Source organism: Megascapheus bottae, chromosome 19, assembly GCF_031878675.1.
Source record: "Megascapheus bottae isolate mThoBot1 chromosome 19, mThoBot2.hap1, whole genome shotgun sequence".
Taxonomy (NCBI): Eukaryota; Metazoa; Chordata; class Mammalia; order Rodentia; family Geomyidae; genus Megascapheus; species Megascapheus bottae.
Genome location: NC_143527.1, coordinates 41132664 through 41158004, shown reverse-complemented (window position 1 = coordinate 41158004; position 25341 = coordinate 41132664). Strand labels below are relative to the sequence as shown.

General features: G+C 38.2%; 1 non-coding gene across 1 annotated transcript; it reads right to left on the bottom strand.

Moving 5' to 3' along the window:
• Positions 1 to 9930: 9930 nt before the first annotated feature.
• On the bottom strand, positions 9931 to 10209 carry LOC150049897 (Nuclear RNase P). The gene has a single exon (XR_016538931.1).
• Between the last annotated feature and the right edge of the window lie 15132 nt (positions 10210 to 25341).

Below are 25341 nucleotides of genomic sequence, written 5' to 3'. Positions count from 1 at the left end.
TCTCTCACTAGTTTATTGAAGAGACTATCTTTTCCCTATTATATTCTTGGTACTATTGAGAAAGATTATAGTTAGGGATATATAAATGGGATTCTTTATGGCTTTGCTAGAGTCTCTGAGCTTAGATTATTAACTCCTTTTTTAAGATTTTTTTATTGTAATTAATAGAAGGGTTACATGATATTTGCCAGATAGAAGGTGCATTAATTCACATACATTGATACCCTTTCACATGTCTTGGTCCCCATTTCCCTCCTCCCCACCTCCACCCCTCATCTTGTTTTCCCCCCTTTCCTATCCAATTTCAAATAACCAAATACAAATATATCCGATATATCAGATAACAAAGTGAGATACTGTAGCAGTATGAGATAACCAAGGGACAGCAAAAGAGCTGAGAGATAACATAGTACATTAAGGACAACAATTATTCATTATATGGCTTTTGTTTCTATATCCTAGAGGTCCTTTCAAATAGCATCATACTATATGGCCTATGTATCAAGGTTTTGCTCTATTGCAAATCTCTGCTAGGAGAGCCCAAGGTTTCTACTGATTATGACAAATGAGGGAAACCATTGAGCCTAAGTTCCTTTGAGTCTGGCTTACTTCACTTAATATGATTTTTCTAAGTTTTTCCATTTCCTAACAAATGGGACGATGTCGATGCTGGAGGAGATGTGGCCAGGAGGGATCACTACTACACTGTTGGTGGGAGTGCAAACTTGTTCAACCACTATGGAAAGCAGTATGGCAGTTCCTCAAAAGACTAAACATAGAGCTCCCCAATGACCCAGCAATTCCACTAGTTGGCATTTACCCTATCATCCAGAAACAAGGACATACTAAATCCACTAGCACAACAATGTTCATTGCAGCACTATTTACCATAGCAAAGATATAGAACCAACCTAGATGTCCCTCCGTTGATGAGTGGATCAACAAGATGTGGTATTTGTACACAATGGAATTCTATGCTGCTGTCAGAAAGATTATTAACTCTTCTATACAGTCTTGTAGTTGCCTGTAAGCTAAAACATATGGGGTATGGATCAATTCTTCAGATGTAGCCTAAACTTTTGTCTCTCATTGACAATTCTGTTAAACATCTTTCTGTAGGTAAATATCCAGCTTATCTTTGGAATTCTTCACATTTTAACAATTTTTTCTGTTCAAAGTCAGTTCTAATAAGGACTTACTCCTTTTTTATGATATCACATTTAGAGTGAGAATTATATGAGGGATTAGTAGAAGAGTCTGTATAGGCACATCTACAATGTGATGAGATATAGTTTATCATTTTCTCCTCCTTGCCATGCCAAAATATTGCTTGACAAGTATTAGAAGTCCTATTCAAAGATACAAGAAGATGAGAAAAGTGGATCTACAATTGTCTCTAATAAGCAAAGTAATTTTCTCTTGAGGATTCCAGAACACACACACACACACACATACACACAAACATATGCACACACACACCCCTCATACACGAGTATATCATCTACCTTGGGATTTGTAAAATAACTCATAATTCTCCTGAAAAACCTAAAACAGTTCTTTTCAGAATTAGAGCCCTCAATGTTAGTTTATGAATATTCTCTCCTGTGTCTCATATCCATAAATAAATTCATCCATATCAACAAATGTGAATGATTCCACCTTTACTATTATAAAAAAAACTTAAGGCAATAGCCAATGCAAGTTTCTGTCAACCTATTCTGGACTAATAAACAGACAAAATGAATCTGGAAGAGTAGTTGTATTTAGATGATGAAAGAAAGCATAGAAGCTATGCACTGTTTCCAAACTTCTGCCACTTAGTCTGGGCATGCAACATTGCTTACTCGAAATACAAATGAACAATCCTCTTTCAAATGGTCATTAACTTGTTACAGAAGGTTTTTTAGTCACTCATCTCCAATGTGAATTTCTTGAAGGAAAGCTGTAGTGTAGTCATTGTCACGAGCAGTAGCACTTGTAATAACATTAGATAGGTCACTGCTGGGATCTCTGACGAGCATGCCAGTTGAACTCCACTCTAGCCTTCCTAAGAACCTTCAGGATACAAGATTCTGAATGCTGGAATCCACCATTCACATCCATACAAATTGGAATAGATATTAAGTATAACATAGGCCAGCTCAAGTTCCCTGATTCTTACTGTCTGATCTCTTAAAATTACTTTCTTGGTAGTATTCATTGAAATAGTTTTAATTTTCACAAAGTCAAATGTCTTATACATAGATTTGCCCACACAGAAATAGCAGCTATTACTAATGGCTGCTAAGAAAGTAATCACTCTGAAGCAGGCATGAACTTTAATTTATAAATAATCATTCCTGCAGCATTTAAAAATTATTTTTAGTCTTAAAGCCTTGAGATTGAACTAACCTATAATTATTAGTTTGTAGCAAGGTATAATTCAAGAGGTTTAATTTGGAAAATTGAGTTAAAACTTTTGTTTTATCAATTATTTATCATATTTATAATATTTATCATATTATTTGTGGAGAAATGTCCACATATTATGGGTTATTTATTACTAGGACTTTGGATTAAGGACAAACAACAGAGAATAGTGTTGAACTTAATCTTTTTCGCTGTAATATAGTGGTAAATATCTAGGATTATGGTGCAATCAGTAAAACTATAAGATATACCCTGGTGTCCCGTAAAATTTTATGTAATTGAATGTTTTCAAAAAACATGATGATGACTGGCCAAGGACTTTGGTTAGATAATTGATGACTTACTAGGAAAAGCAATTCTAAGTTGCTATTAGATAACAAGTGCTTCTGGAAACCATTGCATGTGAGCTATGACTCACTTAGATAATCATTATAGTGTTTCCTAAACCTATACAGTTTAGGCTTTTTAAATGCCTCAGAGACAGTTGAAGTCATAAGGGAAAACAATTTTAAAAAAATTCAGGAGTAATAAAAAAATGAAGACTTTTCTGAGAGAATGGTCAGAGAAAGCAATTTTCATGTTGGCTTGAGCTCCATTCAGAGTGTCAGTTAAAAGGGGCAATCTCCCCTAGCACACTTGGGAAGCCCCACCCCGAACGAGGAAGTGATGTCACAGGAATATGTGTATCGCTGAAGATGTCCATGCTCCTGGGATCGACATACATACATACATACATACATACATACATACATACATACATACATACGTACGTACATAGTTTTACACATAGAATGTGCCTGTATTCAACTCCCTTCCCACTATTTTGTTCCCCCTGTGAGTCTACAGTCAATAGAAACACTTAGAGAACTTTAAGAGCTACGGTGGGTAACAAGTGTTAAATGAACACACGAATCTGACAACTCCAAGTTCAGAGACCTGGTTTCTTCAAATAAAGACTTTTCAAAAACACCCATCTGCCTGTGTCAAGTTTGTGATAGGTTAATGAGCCACCCTCAGGATGCCAGCTGTGGCACCACTGTCATGTGTAGACTCATAAAAATTCACTGATTATGATGAATAGAGGAAGTGCTCCCTTGGGAATAATGTTCAGGCTTGACTCTGACTTTGTAGGCATTAGACAAGTCAGGAAGGAGGAGATCAAATTAGCTTTAATTGACTCATTGCTTTTGACCTCTTCATAGGCTTTTAAAAACATAAACCAACACTCTGTTAATCAAATTTGAATCTCTATCTCCAAGCAGCATTCATCAAAGCAATTTCTTTACTATTTCTAAAAATTAAATAAGTTAAGTTAGAATACTAGGAAGCCAGGATAATAATTTATATTCATACACACATACATATATATATATATTAGTTAGACATTTTGTAGAGCTCTTTATATTCCATCTCTTCATGTCTTAATATTATGTTCTTACACAAATATGTAAATCATATAATGAAGGTAATTTAGCTCTTTCTGTAAGAAGAAAGACAAGACATAAAGATGTCAGAGGATTTGTCATGATCATGAGTGAAGGATGATCAGGTCTGAGAAAATTAAATCAATTGTCCTTTTCTTTCTCTGAGACATCAACATCATTGCACATGTCCACTTAAGTAGCTGCAGCAGTACGCACTGACTATCAGAACGTGCTGTTAGAAAATCTCCACCCTAACAGGAGCTAATTGTTAATACTGTGTCTCCCACACCTGTGTGAAAATTGCATTCAGTAATACAAAACCACAGACTATGCCTATAATGTCTTAAGTAATAAAACGAAAGAAAATAAAAATCACAGACTTCATATAGAACATCACTGGGTTCTTAGTTTTCTGACTTTGGTTCTTATGGATGTATTCTGGGTCTAATAGAAACGAGAAAGAAATGTGATTTCACAGGACACCTGGAGGGCTACAGTGATGATCCGTTCAGTTCATGGAAAAGTGTCCAGGAATTTCCAGTCCTCTAAGAAGCCTTTGTGTTTAGTGTATGTTACATTTTAGGCCTTTGAATAGCATTTATGTGGCAATCATCTCTTATCAGAAATTTCCATCCATCTCATATAGAGTATTTACTTCCTACCAGCAGGCGTCATCAACTAGAAAATGAGCTTGTTCAGGAAGCGCAGAGTCAGAATTGAGGTGTTTATGAAACTAAATACCTTCCTTTTCTTTGTTTTTCATTTAACTTCACAAAGTTCATGAGAAACTATGGCAATCATTCAGAGCAAAAAAAAATCCCTTTTATACACCATTTCTTAAAATGCTTTTTTTAAAAAAGCAGGCATTTGTAGGGGTTGGAGTTTGGCCTAGTGGTAGAGTGCTTGCCTAGCATGCACAAAAACCCGGGTTCGATTCCTCAGCACCACATACAGAGAAAAAAGCTGGAAGTGGTGCTGAGGCTCACATGGTAGAGCTCTAGCTTTGAGAGAAGTCCAAGGACAGTGCTCAGGCCATGAGTTCAAGCCCCACAATTGGCAAAATACAAGTATGCATTTGTAAGCTGAGTGTGTACAGACCTGAAAACCCAGCACTAGGAAGACTGAGGCAGAAGAATCATGAATTTGAAACCAGCCTGGACCACATAGCAAGACCTTGCCTCAAAAAATAAAAAAAAAACACCCACCCAAACCAACCCATAAACATATTACTTGGGAACATTCATATCCGGCATATGTATATGTAATAGGAGATGTTTTCTAAAAAAGTACAATTCCTTAAAGATCATCTGAACTTTCTTTGACAAAAGCAAGTTGATGTGAAATAATGTTGGACTACCATTATAAATAATGATTTAGAAGGATGAATGTAAAGCTGGGAGACTGTGGCTCACAACTGTTATCCTAGCTTCTCAGGATGATGAGATCTAAGGACTGTTGTTCAAAGTCAGCCCAAGCAAGAAAGTCTAAGATTCTTTTATTTTTATTGTGTTGAATATTTTTATTTGTATTTTATTGTCAGGATAATGTATAAACGGGTTACAGTTACATTCGTCAGGTAGTAGGTGCATTATTTCTCGAAACTTGATACTCCTTCTCATGTTTTTGTCCCCCTTTCCCTCCCCCTACTCCCTCCCAGTCATCTTGTTTTCCCTTCCTTTCCCTATTTCAAATAAACAAATAAATGTATATAGAGTATGCCAGTATGAAAATTCAGATATAGTAACCTCATGAGATTAATCATAAGTGGAAAAAAAGAGAAAAGGAATACACATAGTACATTAAGAACAGCAATCACAAAGATAAACCTCTTGTTTGAAAGTCTAAGATTCTTGGGCCAAGAGTTCAGCCTAGTGGTAGAGCACTTGCCTAGCATGCACAAAGACGCAGGTTAGATTCCTTGGTACCACATACATAGAGAAAAAAAATCCAGGAGTGGTGCTGTGGCTCCAGCAGTAGAGCTCTAGCCTTGAGAAAGTCCAAGGACAATGCCCAGGCCTTGAGCTCAATCCCAGGACTGGCAAAAAAAAAAAAAAGAAAGAAAGTCTAAGATTCTTATCCAATTATTTACAAACAGCTGGGAGTAGGAGTGGAGATGTGGCTCAATGGAAATAGCACTAGCCTGGAGTACCAAAGCTCAGGAACAGAGTAGGCCTGGAGTTCAAGCCTCAGGATTGGCAAAAAAAAAAAAAAGTGAATGTGGTTTTTCCATGGAGATGTATTTAAAGGGACTGTGTCAAACCTTTGACAGTGATTCCTGTGACTCGCTAAGAAGAAAGGGAGAAGGGAGAATACACCACACTGTCACTATGACCTGAACCCTCTATTCTGGTCACATGGATACAGAAGTAGGCTTGAAGTAGAACAGGAAATGGATGAGATGATTCTGCCTGAGACTTGGGAAAAGGAAAGAACTTCTAGAGAGAAAGGATGGATTGGAAGGGAAAATCTGAACTAAGGATGTGAAAGAACTGGGTGATAGTGACTACAATAACATCCACAGCTTTCAATTTAGAATGAGTAGTAAAAGATTTATTATTTTTCTATTCATAATCATACAGAAAATTATCATAACTAGAATATATTGATATTTCTTAGGTGAAATCAACTTTAATGTTAAAATGATAGGGAAATAATTGAGATCACATATACAAGTTAATGCCTCTGGGAACTTTATTATTCCAAAGAAGCTTATAATTTTGAATACCTTTTAAATTATTTTTCTAGCATTTTCAAATATAGAACATTAATCATAGTATCACTTCTTCTTTTAATATATTCCACAATTGTGGTATGTAATTATGGAACATGGAGGAAAGACTCATGATCTGTTTCACTGTTAATCTATAAACAGGTGGTAAATTCTTAAGATGACTGCATATTTTATTTTTGTGGAAGTTGGGGTTTATTATTGAACTCGTTCATCTAGCAAAGACCCTGAAATATGGATATCCTTTCCATGCATATTCTCCAAAATTGAGATTTACTTTTCCTGGCAGAGGTCCGGTGCTATTATTTCATAGATTAGTAGAGGTATCATTAAAAACAATCGGTACAATCATAATTGAGCTCCATTACTGATCTAGGCCATGTTAGTATTATCCCACTGTGAGTGCAATCTTATGTTAATGGAGAATGTTAACCACAGAAAGCCAGTGTTATCACTGGAGCAATCATATTTAATAAAAAAGTATTAAGAAAGACGTAAATATGATTTAGTAAGTGTGATGGTTACCCAAAATGTCTTTTCCTTGGAATTGACCAGAGGAAAAAAAGTTTATTACAGTGCACAAAATGCAGAACTATTATTCTCTAATATCCTGTGGTGCCAATTTATGAGTATTATGTATCCACAAGAATTTACATTTAATCACCTAAAATTTGAATCTATTCCAAAGATATTTAGTGAAATTCAGCTTTAACTTGCAGTGATTTTTCCTTATTGAAAATTGGTAGATGTCAGCTTTCTGTAGAACAAAAGAAAACAGAATCAAATACACAGTATAATACTATACTGTTAAACATTTGCACGTATATTACTGGGTGAAATGTGGAGAAGCCTGAAATCTATAGAGCAGGCCAGTAGACAAAATATTCAACCAAGGTATGTTGAATATGCACATCAGAAAGCTGTCAGATTTAATTTTTATCATTTTAAATGTAGATGGAGCAATGTACTTGGAGACATAGTCTTTCTTATGTAGTAGTGAGTTAGTCCACAGTTTGAATTCTTGCTGAGCTATCTAACAGACACGTGATACATCTTGACTGCTCAATCTCTTTCTGTATCTAGTTCTCCAATGGTAAGATGGAGATAAGCATAAAAGACTGAAGTGAATCAGCATTTGCAAATCACATACAAGAAGGAGACATCATGGAAAATGCCAGTTCTCCACCAGTTGTGATGTATGTTCTTATAAAGTCCCCTGTTTTGTGATGCCATGTTTGTTTGTTTGTTTGTTTTGCTAGTCCTGGGCCATGAGCTCAGGGCCTGAGCACTGTCCTTGAACTTTTGCAAGGCTAGAGCTCTACCACTTGAGCCTCAGCACCACTTCTGGCTTTTTTCTATGTATGTGGTACCGAGGAATTGAATCTCAGTCTTTGTGCATGCTAGGCGAGTACTCTACCAATAGGCTAAACTCTCGGCCCAATGCTGCCATGTTCTAATGCAACATTATTGCATCAATGCAACCTTTGAAGAAGGCAAATGTCATAAAACATGTGCAGAGGTGGGTATATTGACCATCAGACTCTGATACCTTCTCTGATATGATTATAGATAACTTGTAACTTGTGGTTCCTAAATGAACAATCACATTCACATCCTCAAAGTTACTCTAATGTCAGAGAGATTACACTAACTGCTATAAAATGGTGGTTAACAGTAGATAAGCGTATCCTGGACTTTCCTGTTTGGGCTGGCTTCGACCGGTAATTCTCAGATCTCAATCTCCTAAATAGCTAGCATCACAGGTCTGAGTCAGTGACACCTGGCTCAGATATTCATCTCATTCCATTTTCTTGAAAGGATAGTAAATTATTACTATCCTTTAACACTTTAAAATGTTTTAATCTTCCATAGCCTGACATAACAGCACTGCAATATAACAGGTTTAGACTTATGCAAATGTCTAATTTGGGGCTTTATTCTGTACAGTTAGGTCATTTATCTATATTTGCAATTCTGCCACTGTGTTATAAAACATTTCCTGTACTGTAGGAACATATCTCACTTCTTTTTAAAAAATTAATGTGCTTTTAAAATTATCTTTAGTGTACCAAAAGGATTTAATTCAGTGTAACAATTTATGAGTACAGTATGTCTTGATCAACCAAATGACTGAATCATGTTTTTCTTCTTTGGCTATACTGGGGCTTGAACTCAGAGTCCCATGTTTACTAGGCAGGCACTCTACCACTTTGAGCCACAGTACCACTTTAGTTCTCTGGTGATTAAGTGGAGATAAGAGTCTTACGTATTTTTGTGCCTGGGCTGGCTTTGAACTGTGATCTACAGATCTCAGCCTCCTGAGTAGCTAGGATTACAGGCATGAGCCACTGGAGCCCAGCTAACATGATAACTTTTATAATTATATTTTTATAATATAAATATATAGTCATTATGAGATATATATATATATACACATATATATGTATATAGTCTCCACTCATTCACTGTAGGGCATCTGGGCTGTTTCTATAACTTGGCTATAGTGAACAGTGTGAGGCAGTAACCATAGATGTGCAAATGTCTTTACTGTAGCCTGATTTATAATCTTTTGGATAAATGCCAAGAGTTCTATGAATGTATCATAGCAAATAGTTCTATGTTTACTTCCTCAAAGACTCTCCAAACTGCCTTTTTCAATCATGGCTGGCATGCCTTGTGGTATCAGAGATTATGCCAGATGCTACTGAAAGTGGTTAGAACCTATTGCAATTGGTAATGGCTGTTGCAGTGGGGCAGGGGGTCCAGCCTGAATTCAGAGGTAACTGGGCATTGTAGTGGGAGACTGAGGGAACAAAAGGGGTCTGAGCAGGAGGTCAGTAGCCCCAGTGAACTGGAAATTGAAGTTAGTGAGCGTAAATGTGATCAAGTTGGCTGTATTGCTAGCTGGGAACTGTGAGTTTGAACTCTATCTTCCACAGAGTCACAGAGCCAGCAATCTCAATCCTTTTGGGATTGATGAAACAAGGTAAATCTATTTGACATTCTCATGATTTCTCAGACAGGCATTTAAAGGGACGTGGGGTCATCCTAGAAATAAGGCTTTGAACTTTTACAAATGATGCTAGTATTTGGTCAAGTAGTTTAGACCAAATTTGAGGTTCAGTCTACAGGGAGTCAGGAGGGTCTTCCTAAAATTTGAGAGAAACGGATCAGTGGGTATAGATACAGAACTAAATTTTGACACTAAATAATGACACACAAAATGGGGAACAATTTATTCAAAGTGTTTTAATATCCTAGAGTTTCTTGCTAAGTAAGAAGAGTGGTAACTTTTATGAAACAACAATATCAAAAATTGTTTATGCTTTGGGGCAATCACAAAATATTAGTAAAATAGGTAGCTATAAATTCAATGGCGTGTAAAAATTGAATTTAAAATATCTCTTTGTTTCAAAAGAAAGCAGGAAAGTAAGGTTAAAAACATCAGGCAGGCAGGGTGAGTCCTCAGTATCTCCTGCCCAGTCTGCCCTCACAGAGCTCCGCTCCCTGGAAACTCACCTCCAGGAAACTCAGGGAGGAACCTGCTAGGTCCATTGCTGGCCCTAATCTCAGACCTTACCAAGGGACATGAGACTGAGTGACACAATGCACTCAGCTAGTTGCCCTACTAATGAGCTTCCAAACAAAAGCCATATAATGAGTGATTGTTGTCCTTAATGTACTATGTTATCTCTCCTCTCTTTTGCTGTCCCTTGTTTATCTCATATTGTTATAGTATTACACCTTGTTATCTGACATATTGTATATATTTGGTTATTTGAAGTTGGATAGGGTAGGGAGGAAAACAAGATGAGGGGCGGGGGTGGGGGGAGAGAAATGGGGATCAGTCATGAGAAAGGGTATCAATGTGAAGTAATGCACCTTCTAGCTGGTGTATATAATGTAACCCTTCTATTAATTAAAATAAAAATATATGAAAAAAACATGAAGCAGATAGCAAAGAAAAGCATTATATGAATTCAAATAAAAACACAAAAATAATAGGAATATATGTGCAGAAAACTGAAGGTAGATCCGTATCCGTTACCTTGCACCAAATCAATTCCAAGACCTCAGCAGATATCCTGAAAATATTATGTGAAGAGATGGGGAAGTACTGGGCTCCTTGATCCAAGTTGAAGCTTCCTAAGTAAAGATCCAGAATCACAACAAATCAAAGAAAGACTAGATAAATGGGATTGCATCAAAAGGAAGAGTTTCTCTGTGACAAAGGAAGTAGCTAACAAGATAAATATAAAGCCCACAGAATAAGAGATTTTTATTAGCTAGGCATCAGATAAGGGCCTCATATCTAAAATATACTGAGTTCAAAAATTAAAAATCTCCAAAAGCCCATCCTCAAAGAAACTACATAGGAATTTTTGTTGTATGTCTTTTCAATTTGCTTCTTTTTTTTTTCTGTCTGTACTGAGCCTTGAACTTGGGTCCTGGGCATTGCCTTTGAACTTGTACCCAAGGCAAGTACTCTATCACTTGAGCCACAGCTTCATTTTCAATTTTTGTGGTTAATTGAGATTAGAATCTCACAATTCTTTTCTGGCTTAGCTAGCCTTCAACTGCTGTCTTCACATCTCAGCCTACTATTGGCATGAATCATCAGCTCCCAGCTTACTTTGCTTCTTGAAAGTCCCCTAATTCATACTCTAATGCTGGGCATTGTGTATGATAAATTATAAAGGACCTTAGTGATCTTATCTTCTTCCAGAGAGGAGTAACCAGGGATTACTTTGATTTGTGGGCTATTGTCAGAATTTTATCTGAGTTAGATCTGTATTAGATGCAGCTTATGTAAGACTGTAAAAATCACATTTAGTTCACATTTGCTATTAGCTTGTATTTTTCAATGTTTTGAGATGAATCAGGGCTTATTTACCTTGAAAGAAATTGAATTTTTGTCTTTGTTGTGGAAGCAACTATTAATTAGTTTCCTACCTAGTTTTTTGCCTTGCTGCTTTGAATAACTCAAGGAGTAATAGATGCCAGAACCACTTTCTTCCATGCCCTTTGTATTAGAGTTCTACCCTAACTGATAGGTTTGGCACCCCTGATCCCTAATAGTTTATCTCCCTAGCCAAATTCGTTCACCAAAATTTTGGCTGATTTTGATATCCGTCTATTAGTGTAGTTTAACTGGATCCTGTGCTTGGAATCATGCTAAGAATTGGTAACTACCCTGGAAAAGTACATGGCTATAAGATGTCAGCCGCAGTTCTGTGTACATTCTTTCTCTGCAGGATGTTGGCCTCCTGATCTCATTTGCCTAGGGATTTCTTCAGCCATTGAGCAGAAGTCATTTGTTTGTTTGCCTTTGTATCTCAGCTAGTTTTCTTAGTTGCTCTTCATGGGAATGCTGGTCTGTCACAAGCTATTTTATTTTAACAGAAATATTACTTGTGGTTGATTTAAAATGCTATGTGAAAATAAAATATAAATGCAGAAAAAGCACACTAAAACAAAACTGTGGAGTTGAGTAGATTTCAAAGCAAACCCCTGGAGCCATTTGGTAACCTGTATGCTACCTTTCCCTCACTGTATAGCATGTAACTCACATATCTCATTCCAGCACAGCTCATATATCTCACCTCCAAAATAGCAATTACCCTGAATTTAATACTCCCTTTTCTTCTTCTCCTCCTCCCCCCTTCCTCCTCCTCCTCCCTCCTCCTCCTCCTCCTCCTCCTCCTCCTCCACCTCCTCTTCCTCCTCCTCCTCCTCCACATTCAAGTTCCTGAACAGCCAGAATTATAGTTAGGAGCCACTGGTGCAGGGCTTCTCTTGTTTCTTTAGAATATCATTATCCAGCCAAAAAAATAGAATGGAAGAAAGACAGCCTCTTCAACAAGTGGTGCTGGCAGAACTGGATAAGCACCTGCAGAAAACTAAAGTTGGATCCTTCTTTGTCACCCTGCACTAGAATTAACTCCAAATGGATCAAAGACCTCGAGGTAAAAGCCGACACACTGAAAACTTTACAAGAAGGAATAGGAGATACACTAGGCCTCCTTGGCACAGGTTGAAACTTTCTTAATAAGGACCAAGAATCACAACAAATCAGAGAAAAGTTGGATAAGTGGGGCTGCATTAAACTGCAGAGCTTTTGTATGGCAAAGGACATAGCTAGTAAATTAATCAGGAAGCCTACAGAGTGGGAGAAGATCTTCACCAACCAAACAACGGACAAAGGCCTCATATCAAAAATATATCAACAGCTCAAAAAATTGAATCACTCCAAAACTAATCTCCAAAGAAACAACCGTCCCATTATTTAAGATGGGCCAAAGACTTAAAGAGAGTCTTCTCTGAAGAAGAAACAAAAATGGCCTATAGACACATGAAGAAATGCTCAACATCTCTGGTCATAAAAGAAATGCAAATCAAAACCACGCTAAGATTCCACCTCACTCCAGTTAGAATGGCCAGGATCAAGAAAACTAATAACAACAGATGTTGGAGGGGATGTGTCCAGGAGGGATCACTACTACACTGCTGGTGGGAGTGCAAACTCATTCAACCACTATGGAAAGTAGTATGGCAGTTCTTCAAAAGACTAAACATAGAGCTCCCCTATGACCCAGCAATTCCACTACTAGGCATTTACTCAATTGTCCAGAAACAAGGTCAGACTAAATCCACTAACACAATGATGTTCATTGCAGCACTATTTACCATAGCAAAGATATGGAACCAACCCAGATGTCCCTCAGTTGATGAGTGGATCAACAAGATGTGGTATTTGTACACAATGGAATTCTATGCTGCTGTCAGAAAGAATGACATCGCCCCATTTGTTAGGAAATGGAAAGACTTAGAAAAAATCCTATTAAGTGAAGTAAGCCAGACTCAAAGGAACTTAGGCTCAATGGTTTCCCTCATTTGTCATCATCAGCAGAAACCTTGGGCTCTCCTAGCAGAGATTTGCAATAGAGCAAAACCTAAATACATAACTCCATGTAGTATGACGCTAAATGAAAAGACCTCTAGGATATAGAAACAAAAGCCATTTAATGAGTGATTGTTGTCCTTAATGTACTATATTATCTCTCATCTCTTTTGCTATCCCTTGCTTATCTCATATTGTTACAGTATCTTACTTTGTTATCTGATATATGGATATATTTGTATTTGGTTATTTGAAATTGGATAGGGAAGGGGGGAAAACAAGATGAGGAGTGGGGGTAGGGGGGAGTGAAACGGGTACCAAGACATGAGAAAGGGTATCAATGTATGTTAATTAATGTATCTTCTATCTGGCAAATATAATGTAACCCTTCTATTAATTACAATAAAAATATATGGAAAAAAAGAATATCATCACCCATATATAAAATCCTTGGTTTAAAAGTTTAGTTATTACTGTTTTCTTTTTGAAAATATGGCTTAGGTATCTTTTAATCTACAAGTTCTATTTCTTTGCCTTATAACATGCATCTCTTGAAAAACTTGAACTTCTTGGCTTTAGTGATTCTTAGAAAGTGAAAAAAAAGTAAAGAATCAGTGAAACAAAAGTTGGTTATGGGGCTGGGAGTATGGCCTAGTGGTAGATAGCTTGCCTAGCATGCACGAAGACCTGGATTCGATTCCTCAGTACAGCATACATAGGAAAAAAGTCAGAAGTGGTGCTGTGGCTCAAGTGGTAGAATTCTAGCCTTGTGAAAACCCAAAGATAGTGCTCAGGCCCTGAGCCCAAGCCCAGAAATACTAGGGTGCCAGCCTTCAGGAAGGGGAGAGAGGGAGAGAGAAACAGAGGAAAGAATGAGAGAACCCTAATATTTTAGAGAACAGAAAGGGGACACCACAATGTATTTCGATGAAATTCAGAGATTATTATTAAATAATTAAAACCATATTGGATACTAAACATAATAACTAGAAAATCTAAACAATATAGATATATTTGTAGATATATATAAACTAAGTTGGACCAAGAGAATATAAAACACCTAAATAGATCTTTAACAAGCAGTGAAATTGAATCACTAGTTAAAAGTCTTCCAACAAAGAAAGACTCAGAACTGGATGGACTGCCTGCTGAATTCTAACAGAAACTAACATTAGCGCTCTTATGGCCATGCTATTTAAAACAGAAAAGGAAGAAATGCTACCAACTTCCTTCTACGACAATATTATCCTAACACCAAAAAAAGACACGAGAGGAAAAAAATGAACTTACAAAATCGTTCTGTCTCCATGTTCTCAGCAGTTCCTTTTGCTGTTGATTTCTTTTATACAACTGTGGTATGATAAAACATAGTAAACTATCTCAGCTTTTTCATATTTATTAAGAGTAGGTTTTTTTTGTTTTGTTTTGTTTTTCATCAGTTTGTGGGGCTTGAACTCAGGGCCTGAATGCTGTCCCTGAGTCTCTTTGTTCTCAAGGCTAGTGCTCTACCACTTGAGTCACAGTGCTACTACTGCTTTTTGTTTTGTTTTGTTTTGAGTGCTTAATTGAAGATAAGAGTCTCACTGCGACTTTTCTGCCCAGGTTGGCTTGAACCATGATCCTCTGATCTCAGTTTCCTGAGTAGCTAGGATTACAGGCAAGAGCCACCAGCTCCTGGCACAACTAGCTTTTTGTTCTAAAACAGGATATATTTTGACAAAATTACCTAGACTGCTCAGAAGAATTTCTATTCTGTGACTGCTGATAGAATATCCTGTATATATCTACCAAATCCACTGTAGTACTGTGTGAGTCTTAATTTTCTTTGTTTGTTTGTGTTTTAGTTGGTTGTTGGTTGTTGTTACATTAGGTTTCAGACATTTATTATTTCTTTGTCAGAACTGGGATCTTCCTACTCTCTGTCTCCTGATTAGCTAGGGTTATAATATGAATTAATGTGTCTGTCTCAAATCTTGCTCTTTTTTACACACCTATTATTCCAATTAGAAAAAAAGTCCAGCTTGGGATTTTTATAATGGATGAAAAATTATAGGAAAGGAGATGATCTGCTATGGATGTGGTATAAGTCCTACTTCCCCCAAATGAATGGGGGCTCACCCAGTGCTGGCACAACCGTAGGCAGGCATAGAGGTGATTTAGGAAGGATGATGGCTCAATCTCAAGTGTTTTCTTAGTCTAGAGAAAAAAAAATAAACCCGGCAATTCTAAGCATATAGACAGTCCTTGACATTCCAGACATAATTCTTTGGCCTTCGCAACAGTTCACCATTACCACAGTAATGCTGCATTACAAACCACTTCAAAACTTAATGGCTCAAAACAACAACCACTGATTTATCTCCCAGCTCTATTAAGTCCTCAATGCTGTTTGAGATTCCCAGGGCTCTGTAGGATACTCAGATGTGGATCTGAATGTGGCTTTTCTTTAATTTTTGGCTGGGCTCACTCCAGTGCCTGTACTTGGCTCCAAAAACTGGGTGACTTGGCTCTGTCTTCTGTGGTGGCCTGTCCTTGGCAGTTAGCTGGGCCCAGGCAGGGGTCCAAGTGAAAGGGAGGATGCCTGCAATGGCTGGATCAGGCACTTCCACTTCCGGCCCATTTTGTTAGCAGGAACAAATAACAAGCCAAGTCCAAAGTTAGCACATAGGGAAAAAAGTATCTACCTACTGATGGATCAGAGGAATTTCAAAGTGACTTTACAAAGGGCTGTATAGAGGAAGAGTAGAGATTTTGCTGTTTATCTGTCACCATTATGCAGTTTGAAGTTTAGTAGTTGCAGTGAAATGTGTAATACTGTGAGAGGAATCAAAACTATATTACCCCAATAAATAATTTACAGATTTTTCCCAGAAAGTATGAAGACTTCAGGTAAGAATGAAGACTCACTTCCATCTCTTACACTGATAAGGTAAGGAGTATATAGCAGGCACATGTAATGGGGGTACATATATTTTATAGCTTCCTAATTTTTGTTCTAGATAACCTCTGTTGAAATTAGTCTCAAACTTTCCCATGAAAACTCCATTTGTACTGATGTCATTGGTGATGTGTGAGTATTTCTTTAACTTTTGATAAAACCATTACATTATGATAAAAAGGCTCTTAAAGGAGAGTATCTAGAATTGAACAAGGTCCTCTGTTTACTCACTCTACTTCTGTGATTAAACATTTATGATGCTGAATCCATTTCTGAACCCTGAACCTCAGTTTTCTCATCTGGAACATAGTCATGTATAATCACCCGTCTCACCTGACCGTTTGGGGACATATGTAAGACAATAGATGCGATATCCTAAAGAGAGTTCCAGGCACCTAGTAAGGGTAAATGATGCTTCTTTTTTGTCATTGTTGGTGGTGGTAGGACTAGAACTCTGGGTTTGGGAGCTGCCCCTGATCTCTTCAGCTCAAGGCTACTGCCCTACCCCTTGAGTCACAGTGTCACTTCTGGTTTTCTGGTGATTAATTGGGGATAAGAGTCTTACAAACTTTTTAGTGCCCAGGCTGGCTTTGAACTGCAATCCTCAGATCTCAGCCTCCTGAGTAGATAGAATTACAGGCGTGAGCCACCACACCTGGCTTAACACTTGTGTCTTTCAATTGAATTCAGATATATGCAAAATTCAAGACAATCATTAGGACAGAGAGAAGATAGCTGTTCATGGCCATTTTCTCCTTTACCAGTAAAGGAGAATCCACAGGAATAAAATGAGCCATTGTCTTGGGAGCTGAGTAGCTGATGGAGAAATGAACTGCAGGTCACACATCATCCTCAGAAAGTTGAAGGCTTTGGTAGAAGCACAGGCAGCTTGGCATGCTGGTGAGGGTCGGGCATGGGGAGCGAGGGCAATGGGAATGGTTGACAGTGCAGAGATCACCAGAGAACTTCTCCACAGGAAACTGGAGGTTCAGGAAATGTTTTACATGTTGAGACTTGGCTAAGGTGGAAGGGGATCAGGGAGAAGACGCATTCATGAACAGAGAATGATTGATACATAAGACTCAAGTCCTGTTCCCTCTTCCATTTGGGTCTAGGAGGAATGCATAATCATGGAGGGAGGCACTGGAGCATGAAGATAACAAAGAGATGAAGAAACTACCAAAACAGTACTGGGACAAAGGGGAACTTTACACAATGATATAACTAAGATTTTAGAAGATTTTACAGTTGGGAAAATCACAGAAGAGAATGAACCTGTAGCACTAAGAAATTACTTTCCCAGAAAGTAAGACAAAACCAGAAGAGATAAAGCTGGGTGCCAGTGGCTTATGCCTGTTATCCTGTTACATTGGAAGCTGAGAATGGGTGGGTCGTGGTTTGAGGCTATCCTGGGAAGAAGAGTCCGCAAGACTGTCTAGGCAGAGGAAAGCTAGATATGGTGGGCGGGGGTGGGAGGAGCCTGTGATCCCAACAAGGACACAAAGCCTAGAGTAGTTGAATCTCAGTTCCATCACAGGATTGCACACCAAAAATAAGATTTTACCCTGAAAATAACTACTGAACCACAGTTCTCAACTAACAGAACTCAAGGCTAACAAGCACAGGGCTCTAGATTCAAAATTAGTACCAACTAAAACCTAGCCAGAAAGTAAAAAGCAGAATAAAATGGAAACTCATGAGACAAGGTAACAGAATGATGACTACTTCAGAAAATTAGATTCAGTTAAAGGAGACCCAGGAAAGCTGTGCCTAGAATAAGTAAAGTAGTAAAGTTAAAAACAATAATTAATGAGATGCTGAAATGGAAGGATATGTTCCAGATTGGAAAGGCTCACCAAGTTCTTCTGCCTGATGGAAGATTCTGTTTAAAAAAATGTGTGTGTGTGTTGTTCCTGGGGCTTGGACTTGGGGCTTGGGTGTTGTCCCTGAGCAAGTTTCGCTCAAGGCTAGCACTCTACCACTTGAGCCACAGCACCACTTCCAGTTTTTGTTTTTGTTTATTTTTAGTTAATTTGAGATAAGAGCTCCACAGATTTTTTTTTCCTGCCTGGGCTGGCTTTGAATCACAATCTTCAGATCTAAGTAGGTAATTCTTTACAGATGTGATCCATCTGAGCCAGGCCTGTTTAAATTCCTTATGTAGAACGCTACTGCTCCCTAAAATTGCCAATATAATGTCAAAAATAAAAATGAAATATCGAAGCTGGTTGCTGATGGCTTATATCTATAATTGTAGCTACTCAGTAGGAGGAGATCTTAAGATCAGTGTTCAAATCCTGTCTAAGCAGGAAAGCCGGTGAGACTCTTATCTCTAATTAACCATCAAAAAGCTGGAAACAGTGCTGGGCTCAAGTGGTAGACCACTAGCCTTGAGCAAAGAAAGCTAAGGGACAACACCCAGGCTCTGAATACAAGCACAAAGCAAATAAACAAAAGGCAAAAAAGAAAAGAACCTCTAGCATGTTAAAAACAAACTAATGCAAATACTGAAAGACCACTCTGGTATACATAACAAGACACACATCAAGGTCTTACACTTTACAACTAGTGGAGTCACGGGGAGGACATTATACCTGTGGGATCCAGATGATTACACAGAGTATGGGCAGGCAAAGGCTCTGGATTTAGCCAGCCCTACAGACCTGAGAAGCAAGAAGCACAGAAGAGAAGTTTTAGGAAAAATAATCTATATAAGCTTAGATTAGAATGGGTCAAAAGCAGGCAAGAAAGAAGATTCCTCATAGCGGGATACTGAGCCATGGCAATGATTAAGATGATCTCCTAATTTACCAGGATTCACTGCAAGGAGGTACCTCGTGAAATGCTTTGATGCCATGTCTATCAAGCACATCAGTTAGGAGTGTGAAAGTGGCAAACCCTACACCCTACCTTACTAGCTGTGCAACCTTTGTCACACTGACTACATTCTATGAAGCTTAGTTATAGAGATGGTTTTAAGTCATATATAAAACACTCAGAAGCTGGTCTCTGGTGACTGACAGCCATAGTCCTTGCTAACAGGGAGGCTGAGACCCAGAGGATAGCCGTTTGAAGCCTTCCCAGATAGAAAAGTCTGCAAGACTCCATCTCCAATTAACCAACAGAAGGCCTGACTGTTGATGTGGCTCTGGGGAGAAGTGCCAGCTCTGAGCAAGAGAGCCAAGCATGATGCCAGTGATAATGGGAAGCCTAGACAAATCATGCTTAGGCATCGTCTGGGGGACCAGGCAGGGGTGAGGGGTGGGAGTGATGCAAGGTCCTATCACCAAAATAACCCATGCAAAACAGGGCCTTGACACATGGCTTAAGTGACAGAATGGTAGCCTAGCAATGATGTAAGGCCTTGAGTGTGAAGCCCAGAATGACTTCCAAATTAAAAATACTGGTTACTTTCTTTCATAAAAGAGTAACTGCCCACTGGACGGGTAGTTTGCCTTCCACACTAGGTGGTTGTCAGTGAAACTTCTCTCTCGTGAACCCCATGGTGATTGTGAAGCAACAGGAAATAATAGTTCAGCTCAAAGGACATCGTTATAGAGTTGGGGACTTTTAGTGAATTCAAATGCATCTTTTAGGTTGACTCTGAAGGCAACAGATGGGGTCAAAGGTCATCTGGGATCTGGGGAAGACAACCAGATGGGAAATAGAGGGATTGCTGTCCTATAGAAAAAATAAAGGGGTTTGCTTTTTATGGAGACACTCCTTCAGGTAACCAACCCCTTGGAGCTGTCTTTAGGATAACAAATGAAAAGCCTTTCTGGGGGTGGTGGTGACTCTTTGTCTCTTCTGCTTTATTAATTTTCCTCTGTTAATGAGATTTTTTAGAGATGGCATCTAAGACAATTACTTTTTAAAATTTTTTGGAAGAACTTCTCCATTCAACCAAACAAAAGATCCCCAGAGACATTCCCTGCATTTGCAGAGGACAAGGAAGGTGAAAGATATCTTGATTCTGTAGTTTTCTAATTTCCTTTCATTCGTAGTGCTCAAGATGCCAAAGCACATGGCTTCTATTCTGGAGTATCACCTCTCCCTCCTATCTTCAGACAGTGTTATGGTATTACAGCCCAGGTTGTGTGGGTCCTTTTAAATGCACAACCCTCCTGCTTCAGCCTTTGGAGGGCTGGGAATACAGGGGCATACTACCACCTCCAGCTGGAGCATCATTTCTCCGAACACCCCTAAAATGAAGACCACAAGTTCAGTAGTCAGGGGTTGTAATAACAGGGTAGAAACTTTAATCTCTGAGAGGAGTGTAGTGTTTTAAAATAGAACACTGTCCCACCAGCTGGAGGAGAACAAATAGGCAATGAAAAGCAGAGTACAGAAATGTACATCTCTCTGTGGATTTGGTTGCCTTCAGTTCTTAAGGGGTACGAGAACATTACCTTCCTTTCTTTTATCCTAATTCAGGTAAAAAGACTTAAAGTAGAACTGACACTTGAGTATCATCCTTCCTTCTGCCTCCTATCAGACTGTAGAACCCACGTAGAGATCATGTTGAATCCCTTTCCTACTCTCTTTAGAGAAAGGATTCATATTTGTTTTTTTATGGAGCATTGCCTTAAATAAAGTATCATTAATAAGATAGCATAGGACTGGTCATAATTCTCTATTACTATATGATAAATTTAAATGGCAATAAGTTCATTGTGATAGTTATTGAAAATCATAATACAAATATTTAGGTGTATAGCAAGCATAGGCCTACCCACTGATTGATTTTTTTCTAGATTTATTTTCTCTTGAAATATGCACATTCCAGAAATTTCCAAACCAAAGTTAACTTATCATATTTTTCTGATGAATATTACTTTGATAATCTGAATCCTTCCTTTCTAAATTAAGAACCATATTTTTTTTACAAATATAACAGGAACTGAGGAACATAACACACTCTATGTGGGTGATTTCATATTTCTGGTGCTTTTTTGCATTGAAATTATTAATGAAATGTTAAGCTAATGCGTTTGCATTCTTTAGAGGTTTATTTTTAAATGAGAAGGTGGGAAGCACAGGGCTGGTACATAGCTACCCACCTCTTCAGCAAGGGCACAGCATGAAATCACAGCGACAGAAACATCAAGGGGGCTCTTTTTTTAAAACCTGTAGTCAGAGAAATCATGATGTAACTCACAATGTGCACGGGAATCTCAAACTTCATGAAAAGTTCTATGACCAAAACACATTAGACATTTTTCTTGTGTTTCCTAAGAAGGCTCATAGGACTATAATCACCTTTGGCATTGTTTGTAGAGACAAACTAAACTTCAAGGCAAGACCTTATCACAAATCCATAAGCATAAACATTTGAGTGTCCGAGTTGATTTTGTCTTGTTGAAGGACACCAGTGGAAAAGAGGAGAGGAAATCCTATCTCCAGGGTAATTGAAGTATTTCAAATCGGAAACAACTGAAATAATTTTAAATTATGGGAAGCACTGTTCTTGGATACTTGTTACTAACCAAGTGCCTGAGGTAATTTGTAAAAGGAAATGTTTAAGGGGCTTGCAGGGCCTATTGCTTTAGGCCTGTAGCGAGAGCAGCAAGGCATCATGGGAGGGAATGAAAGATGAATACAAAGGGATATGATGGAATGATGACTAAGAGATTGACACTCAGGTCTTAATATCCAGATCTTAATATCTTGAAGCCTCTACGACTAGATGATCTCCAACTGAGCCTCATTTCCTAATGGCTCTACTACCTCTCAGTATTGGTAGGAGGTGTGGGAAACAAGACTTTGATGCATAGATCTTTAGGGAACACTTGCCCAAACCACTGCATGAATTAAAAATGATAGGATCATAAATGAAAAGACAATAAATGATTTTTGCAAGTTGCCTTCTTTTGGTGCACACATGAAAATATTCATAATGTATTACAATAGGATGGGCACTGTGGCTCACACCTGTAATATTAGCTCCTGAGGAGACTGAGATCTGGGGAATCACGATTTCAAGCCAGCCTGGGCAAGAAATAGCTGTGAGATTCTTATCTCCCAGAAACTACCAAAAAGCCACAAGTGCAGTTGTGACTCAAATGGTAGATTGTTAGCTTTAAGCAAAAGAGCACAGGTACAGTATCTAGGCCCTGAGTTCAAGTTTCACTACCAACACATGCGTACACACACACACACACACACACACACACAATTACAACCAGAAAATAAATTCATAATTACATAGCACTGCCAGAGTTAAGTGGAGTCAATATCATTTAAAGAGAGTTTTGTTTCAGAACAAAGACATGCTAGTCTCTGTTTTGAGAATTCAGCATGTGACAATTTTCATTTGGAATTTTATTTCACTAGCTGAAGATATTGGTGCTTTTGAAAGATTGTCCATTTCTGTCACTATGGCGACTGAACTACTTACTCACAGTGATAGCTAATTGGCAAGGAAGAGTAATTTTTGGTAGGCAGTGCAATGGTCCTCATTCATGCATCCACATCCACAATCCACATGAAAGATTCTTGTGAAGTATCACCTATTCAAGCCAAGCAACTGGGCTAATTATGCATATAAAGTGACAGGTCCTTTTCTGTTTTTACTGTGTTTTATTTTAAGCCACTAGTGTGGGTGCCAAACTGCATCTCCTTTAGTATGAAGAATGATGATACAGAGAGGGGAGTCCCCTCTCTCTGTCTCTCTGTCTCTCTATCTCTGTCTCTAACTGTCATCTGTCTGTCCCTCTCTCACACACACATTCACATATCATCATCATTATTATCACCATCATCATCATCACTATCATCACCATCATCTCCTCTTCCTCTACAGCTCAGTCAGTGCATGGACAAACACCTTGACTATGACCAATCCATGACAAGCATAATAAAGTGACTTCTTCAGAAATCTGCTGAGTGAAAATTACAAAAGTACCTACCATTGGTTGGGGTAGACACTTCAGATACAGTCCCTTATGAATAGTTATAAAGACTCTTCTAGACTACATACACATTCCTCTTTCATAGACAACAAACCTGAGATAAAGAAGAGTTTAATAATTTGTCCAACTAAGTGGCAGTGTTGCTACTCCATCTTAGATCAAACCTGGAGATTCATCTATACTTTGCCCTAAAAGTGTAGCTGGGACAGGCCTTTTAGCTTCTAAGTAACTGTGTTTACCATTGTTTTAGCTAGCTGGAGGATTCTGTGAGATGTTAGCCTAAAGTAGGCTGATTATGCTAATCTGATTAGGCTAATAATGTATCTTGTATTACTATGTATTTTGGATGAATTGTATCCCCTATAGTCCATAGACTGACATTTCAGAACATACCATGGTTGGATATAAGGTCTTGAAGAAATTGAAAATTAAAATGAAAACACATGGAGAGGCATTGAGAATAAATTGACACAGAAGAAAGGTTGTGAGAGGACATTTTGAGAAGACCAGTCAATGCAAGAGGCCTCGGAAAGCCAACCCAGCCCATGCTCTTGAAGTTTAATCTCTTCTTTAAGGCCCAAGCTACAGCCTGTGGCATAGGAGTTTTCAGGTTGCCCCCTGCAAGTAATTATTTTCCTTCTTTGGGTTTCCATAGCCCACAAAGCACAAACACTCCTGTGTTTCTTCAGTACAAGTGGAACATGACCCAGGAAGCCATAGTCCTTCAGCACTCTGTGGGTTGATTCTGGCCCGGCTGCCTCTCTGCAAGCCAAAGCTCTTCTTCCCTAGTCTTTCCATGTTATCCTGCCTAAATACAGAAATATACTAGGTGACTAGAAGACAAGCAAGGACAAGAGAATTGCTCTTTGAACTGTGATCTTCGGCTCTCAGCCTTCTGAGCAGCTAGAATTACAGGCATGAGCTACCTGCCCCTGGCTTACATTTTCTTTTTTTGTTTGTTTTTTAAAAGACTACTCCATGTTAAAAAAAATTGAAAGGACCTCCAGGATATTGAAACAAAAGCCATATAATGAATGATTGTTGTCCTTAAGGTACTATGTTATCTCTCATCTCTTTTGCTGTCCCTTGGTTATCTCATGTTGTTACAGTATGTCACTTTATTATCTGATATATTGGATATATTTGTATTTGGTTATTTGAAATTGGATAGGGAAGGGGGGAAAACCAAGATGGGGGGTGGGGGAGAGGGTAATGGGGACCAAGACATGTGAAAGGGTATCAATGTATGTGAATTAATGTACCTTCTATCTGGCAAATATCATGTAACCCTTTTATTAATTACAATAAAAAATATTAAAAAAAGAAAAACAATTTTCTGTCTCTTTTTAGGCATGGTGATTTCTTCTCTACAGATATATATGAAGTCATTAACCATGTGAAATAATTTTGTGACATACTGCTTATTAAGTAATTATGCAACTTACATCTAAATCTTTACATGTCTCTGTACTCTCTAAAACTTTACCAGGCTAGGTACCAGTGTTTCAAGCCTATAATCCTAGCTAATGAAAATTACAGTTTGAAACTAGATTGGGCAGGAAAATCCATGAGACTTTTTACCGACAATTAACCAGCAAAAAGCTGGAAATTGAGCTGTGGCTCAAGTGTAGCTTGAGCATAAAAACTCACGGACAGCTTCCAGGACCTGAATTCAAGCCCCAGGACCAGCAAAGAAACAAAAGCCTTACACGTTTTATTAGCACCATTTCAAAGTTGAAGAAATCAGATTCAAAGAGTTAAGCATGGGCTTATTTAAAATCTTGCTGTATGCTAGAATCGGGATTTGAAATGCCTCCATAACCCAAGCTCTTAATCATTGTATTTATTAATTTGTCTGCTTTGTATTTGTATCTAAATTCTTTGCGGGGTGGCGGTGTGTGTGCTCTTATTAAGATATTTAGATACAGATCGAAAGTATCATTTAAAGGATAGGCTACAAAATAACCTATGACAATATGAAATTGGCCAGAATGAAATATTCATTTTTTTTCTCAGTTTGCCAGCTTCAG